This window comes from Nicotiana attenuata, unplaced genomic scaffold, assembly GCF_001879085.1.
Source record: "Nicotiana attenuata strain UT unplaced genomic scaffold, NIATTr2, whole genome shotgun sequence".
In the NCBI taxonomy this organism is placed as follows: domain Eukaryota; kingdom Viridiplantae; phylum Streptophyta; class Magnoliopsida; order Solanales; family Solanaceae; genus Nicotiana; species Nicotiana attenuata.
The window spans coordinates 1-6,686 of record NW_017674649.1 but is presented as its reverse complement, the minus strand read 5'-3'; positions in this window follow the sequence as shown (position 1 = coordinate 6,686).

Below are 6,686 nucleotides of genomic sequence, written 5' to 3'. Positions count from 1 at the left end.
TCCTAGGCTGGAGTCATTGAAATTCACCCCTAGAGACGCACCTTCCTATGATTATATGAGTGGTCAACTGAAGTTTTACCCACGCTTAGGAGCACGCATCTTCTAAGCTAGAATTATATATGCTAGGAATCAGTTCAAATGAAAGATTCCGAGGACACTATTTCCTCAGTTTGAGTTTATTGAAGTTTACCACATAGTGAGACGCAACTTCTAAATTGAGGGAGTTTCATTCATAGGAGACGCATATCCTAGTTGATGTCATTGAGTTTCACCATAGAGACGCAACTTCCTAAATTTAGATTCATTCATGAGGAGACAGCATTCCTAGTTGGTCATTTGATGTTTCAGCCCATAGGAGAGACGCACTTCCTCCTAAAGACGTTCATCCATAACGAGACGCACTCCTAGTTTGAATATTGAAGTTCACCCGAGTGAGGAACTGCACTGTCCTGTAGGTCTTTCAGGATACACTGTTAGGGAGACGCACTTCCCCTAAATTAAGAGTTTCACCCCTAAGGTGAAGCACTTCTTAGTTTGGTCATTCAGTGGATTAAGCATTCCTTGGAGACGCACTTACCTAGTTTTTCGCAATTATTGAAAGTTTTCAACCCTAGGAGCATGCACTTCCTCATTAGAGGTTCATACTTGTTTCATAGGAAGACGCACTTCCTTATAAGTTGAGTCATTGGCGACCTGTAGGAGAAAGCACTTCTATAGTTTGACTGTATAGTGTACCTCCTAGGAGACGCACTGTATCCTAGCTTTGAGTCTTGAATTGTTCACACCCATAGGGAGACTCACTTAGAGTTCATGGACGCACTTCCTAGTTTGAGATCATTGAACGTTTCACCATAAAACGGCACTTTCCTAAATTGGAGTCATTCATAGGAGATGCGACTTCCTAGTTTGAGTCATTGAAGTTTCAACCCAATTTGGAGCACAACACTTCCTAAATTTGAGAGTTCATTCATAGGGAAGACGCAACTTTCCTAGATTTAGCGTTCGGATTGAAGTTTACCCATAGGAGACGCACTTCCTAATAAAGCTTTGATAGTTCATATGCATTTAAGGGACGACTTGCTGTGTAGGATCGTTACCTAAGGACCAACTTAAGAGTTTCACTCATAGAGCACGCACTTCCTAGTTTGAATCATTGAAGTTTTACCCATAGGAAGAGCGCACTTGGTTCCTAATTAAGGAGTTCACTCATAGGAGAGCACTTTCCTAGTTGAGTCATTGATAGTTACACCTAATAGGAGACGCACTTTCCTTAATTTAGAATTCATTCATAGGAGGACGTACTTCCTGGTCTGGTGGTCACTTGAAGTTTTACCTGTAGGGAGACGCACTCTAATTCAAGGTCGTTCAAGTTATGCTTTTAGAGACGCACGTCCTAAATTGAAATTCATCATAGGAGACGTCACATGCCTAATCTGAGTCTTGGAGTTTACTCTCATCATTGCCATCAGCTAGTATAAGTGGTTTTTTACAATATTGCTAACAACTCAAAATCTTTCCTTCAGTACAGATCTGGAGCAGAAAATTGGTATGTTTTTGTTTTGTTTTTGATTGTCAGAACCCCACATGGAAAACAAGGGACACAGAAAGTTTCGGCAATCAGGCGCTCTCACCCACCTGGAGAAACAAGGGAAAACAGCCTCAAATTTTCAAGGGGAATATATATTTCAAGGAAGACAACTCAAGTATTCAAGGGAAAGTAGTTTCGAAGGAAGACAACTCACAGTTCCAAAGGAAAGGCAGTTTCAAAGGAAGACAGTTCAAGTTTCAAGGGAAAAAAGGGTTCAAGATGCAAGGGAAAAACAGTTGTAAAGTACAAAGAGAAGACGGTTCATTCAGGTTCAGCAATCAGGCGGCCCACCTGGGGAAAAAAGGGATTCAATTTAGAATGCAATTCAGTGTCAGCAACAAAAGAAGCTCGTGGTCAGGAATGCGAGTCAGCGGTCCGAGCATGATCAACAGAGCCTAGTCACAATCCGAATAAAAAGAAAAACAAAAAGGAAAGGCAAGAAGTGGAAAATCCAAATGCAGAAGGTAAAAAAGATCGTGACTCACTCAAGACAAGGCTTGAGGTTCACAAGCTCTCCATGTGCCCGTCTTGGTTTGAAAAGACTGAAGAAGATTGAACCAACACCTGCGGGCCTAACAAGCATCAAGATCAGATCAGGGTCCGCATGAAGCCACCCAACCAAGACTCAAGATCAAGCTTCATAAGACTCTAGATAGGAATCTTGTGAACTCGTAAGCTGATAGGCTTTAGTTGTCTTTTTTCATTTTGATTTTGATGTAAATAACGGGACCGCGGACCGGAAACCTCGACGATAACGGCACCTCGACGGCTCTCCAACCTCGATTACTCCATCGGCTCACTCACTTCCTAAACTACACGTGGGCCTTGATTTCCTTTATAACCAAGGATATGTAGGCAGCTCAGATACCAGGGTCTCGTCGACATTCCCCTCTTCTCTTTAGTTTTAGTCTCTCTAAATAAGGGTCGGGTCAAAAAAACCTGTTCTGTCATTCATTTGTCTGAAAACTCTTCGCGTTTCCAGTCAAAGAGGGGCAGCTGTAAGACATGTGATTTTTGACCCTCCCCAAGATTTTTTATAGTTTTAGCATGTAAATATTTAATTTAGGCCTGAATATAAGCTAGTTTCAACTATTTTTGCTTATTTACTTATTTTCGTCAAAAATGGAAAATTACAAAAAAATATTGTTTAAGTTTAGCGTATCTTTTCGTAAATTTAAATAAAAAAAAACAATATATATATATATTATATATATGTATATATATATATATATACAAAAAATAGTAACCTTATCTTTATTTTATATAAATCTTTTGAAAAAAACACAAAAATAGTTTTATGTTTTATAGTTAGGTCAATTTAATTAAAATTAGTTTATATTTTTATATTTTTGTTACCATAAATTTTAGAAGGAGAAATTAGTTTTAGGTTGTTTATCCCGTCTTTATAGGAATCTTTGTTAGTTAATTTTTCTAACCTTTGGCCCAATTCACTAGCCCATAATTCCTAGGCTCATACCCCTAACCTCAAATCTCTTACCCCTATATATAGTAATCTTACAACCTAAAATAAAACGACAACCTAACAATCCAATCAGCCGCCATAGCACCACACAAGCCCCTCCCATCATTTCAGATAATTTACACGATAGCACACCAAAAGGAACCTAGTTAAAAATCATGCTGCTCTTTCTTTGGCTTGAAGCTTCCAGCCCGCAGACCTTCAAAAAAAAAAAACCAGGATCTCAATTCTCCTGGCTCTCTTGGGGACACACACAACCAAACACACACAACAGATCACAAAAAGGTGAGGACGGCGTCCTCCCTCTTCAAAACACACCTTAGCTCCTTCATCTTCTAAACTGAGAAATGAACCCACCATACACGAACAGGTACGTTAGATACAGAGCAGATTCGAGGGTGCCTGATTCGAGGTCCATTTTTGAATTTTTTCGTTGTTCCGGCTGAAGTTTCGAGGTCTAGGAAGACGTAGTTCTTGAGGTTTCCGGGCGAGGGGTTTCATGTTCAGTCCATTGGCGCGGCGTAAGTGAGATTATAGATTTCTGTTTTTTTTTTTATATTTGCTTCTGCGCTTTGTAATTATTCGCTTCTCCTTTAAATTAGTGCTTCTGTTAAGCTTTGCAATGGTTACTCTGTTATTTAACATTTACCTAGTCTTGCTTCATGTAGCTTCATATCCTTGTTGGTCTTAGGTGAAGAAGTTAATGTGGCTAGTTTTGCTATTCTTTTTTGTTACATCACTAATGGATAACATACGAGGAATGGCACGCTGTGTTCAATCAAAGCTTCAGAATAGTTCAAATTTATATGCCGGTTATCGATTACGTGAGTGCCCCTTCACATATTGTGATAATTTATTTTGAAGAGATGTGACTGGTCTTTTGCGGCAGAACCTTTTGGAGGTAGTGAACTATGAAAAGATTTAATATCTGTAGATAGATGCTCTAAAAAAATTTGTCCTCTGATGCCTCCAACTTTATCTCAAATTAGTATAGGACAAATATATAAACACTCATTAGCGTGATTTAAGAGCGACTTAATTTTATCATTGCTGAACTCAGTGCAATGACGTTCGCATGACATGATTACGATATTTAAAACAAAATCGGAGTATGCTTTCGCGCAACTTCGCCAAACTTTCTAATAATAATTAAAGCGTTATTAATTGCGGACACGTTCGCCGTGGACGTGAATTTTTTGACGCGCCAAACAAATGGGTACACGTACGCGTTGACCCGTTTCAGATAACTCTTAATTAAAAGAGGCAAAAACACATAGGTTCTAAAATCAGTAATTAAGACATTTTAATAAGCCAAGTAATAATCAAAGCGAACGTACAAAGAACCACGGAACTCAGGGCAGTGTCTAACAACCTGTTCCCGGGTTAAACAGAATTCCTTACCCGGATTTTCCGCAATTTGCAGACTGTAGATAACAGAGTCATTCTGTTTCCTCGAATTCCGGGATTAAAACTGGTGACTGGGACCACCATAAATCTCCCAAGTGGCGACTCGACTTTTTAACTTAATTTAATCCCGTGTTTCGATGTCACCTTTAAGTTGGAAATAACTCCCTTTCATTCAATTATACCCTGCTTTACGGGGTGTAGTTGAAAAAGGAGGTATGTACACCCTTGACATCCTGAAGCTGATCGAACAAAATCATCAATCCTACGGGCAGCGGATACTATTCTGATTCGGGAACTTGTTCAATACGGTAATCAATACACATTTCTCATTGACCCATCCTTCTTTTTAACTAACACACCGGCGCACCCCATAGGCCGACACCTGGGTCTAATGAAACCCTTCTCAAGCAAGTCTTGCAACTGTTCCTTAATTTCTTTTCAACTCAGGCGGGGCCATTATGATAACGGCGGGATGGAAATGCTCTGACTGCCCGAAGCCAAATCAATGCAAAAGTCAATATCCCTGTTTCGGGTGGATAACCGGCAGTTCTGAAGGGAAAAAAATCCTCACCGAACAATCGGGCCACCAGACAATACATAGACAAACATCCAGCCGCCTCGAACACGAAATTTATCGCTAATCAGGCAAACACCCCTTCTCGACCATAGCCGAGCCTTCACGTATAGATAATAACTGCGGGCTGCTTAGAATGACAGGAGGTCCACTCTCCACTCTAAACGAGGCAAACCCGGTAAAAGCTAAGTCTACAGTCTTGCCATGACAGTCCAAGATAGCGTGGTAGTTCGATAACCAGTCCATTCCCCAATATATAACCATCGAAACCAACATGTCCAGAAGAAGAAAATCTACACCGAGGTCTCAAGACTCATAACCACTATACATGACAATTAGATGCGATCCCACCACCAATAGAATCAGCCACGGCGTAACACATAAACCGGGGGCACTTCACCAAGAATCATTAGGCATGCCACGATACGGCGAAAATAAAAAATCAAAGCATTCTTCTACCACAAACCAGAACAATACCTGCACCTCCACCTCTAGCATCATCTACCTCCACCCTCTATACCTCTACCCCCCCTCTAATACCTCTCCCTGCCTGGTGGATGTGAAGAGAAACTTCTCCAGAAATAGCATGCGTAGAACTGCTTCCAAGTCGAAGCTGGCGACTTCCTGCTGGTCTAGCAAGTAATAATCTTATTCCACAAAGTCTATTGGGCGGATCCAAACAAGCGAAAAGTAGCAACAGTCGACCCCCAATGGTCTCAACTAGCCCCATGTTTCTGAGAAACCTCCAGGACAGTTGTGTTAGATAGATCTTGGGATCCTCAGTAGATGCACCGCAAATGTAATAGTTGAAGGAGCTTGGGGAAACTTATCCAATCTCCATCAATAGCCTCCGAAGACGTGGCTGAGCTATCACCGGTTCTCGTGATGTTGCCCCGCCTGCACCACGAAGCCGGGACCCACTCACTCTCCCACTCACGCGACCGGACACCACGCACGCTACCGCACGCGTCTTCAACCTCAGCACTAGAGCACACCACACCTCGCCACGACAGACCAAAAGACCAACATGACACTGGTGCAATCTCCAGCTTCGCTAACTCATCACGCGCTCCTCGCGGCGTACTACAGACCGTCTCCGCCTCTACGACCTCACGACTCTCATACACGCTTGCTCTGTCGACACTGTGAGGCACCCACTTAACCTCAACGCTTGATACCAACTTGTACTGACCCGCAATCTCACCCTGGGAGTCCTCTGATGGCCGCCAACAATGACTCGCAGTCACATTACGCAGGCGATCACGACTTCACAGCGGTGGCGAACATTCGGGGTCGTGAACCCATTATCTCTCGCTTTTCATAGGAGACGCACTTCCTAAATTGAGAGTTCATTCATAGGAGACGCACTTCCTAGTTTGAGTCATTGAAGTTTCACCCATAGGAGACGCACTTCCTAAATTGATAGTTCATTCAAAGGAGACGCACTTCCTAGTTTGAGTCATTGATGTTTCACCCATAGGAGACGCACTTCCTAAAGAGTTCATCCATAGGAGACGCACTTCCTAGTTTGAATCATTGAAGTTTCACCCCTAGGAGACGCACTTCCTAGTTTAGGTCTTTCAGGATACACCTGTAGGAGATGCACTTCCTAAATTGAGATTTCACCCCTAAGAGAC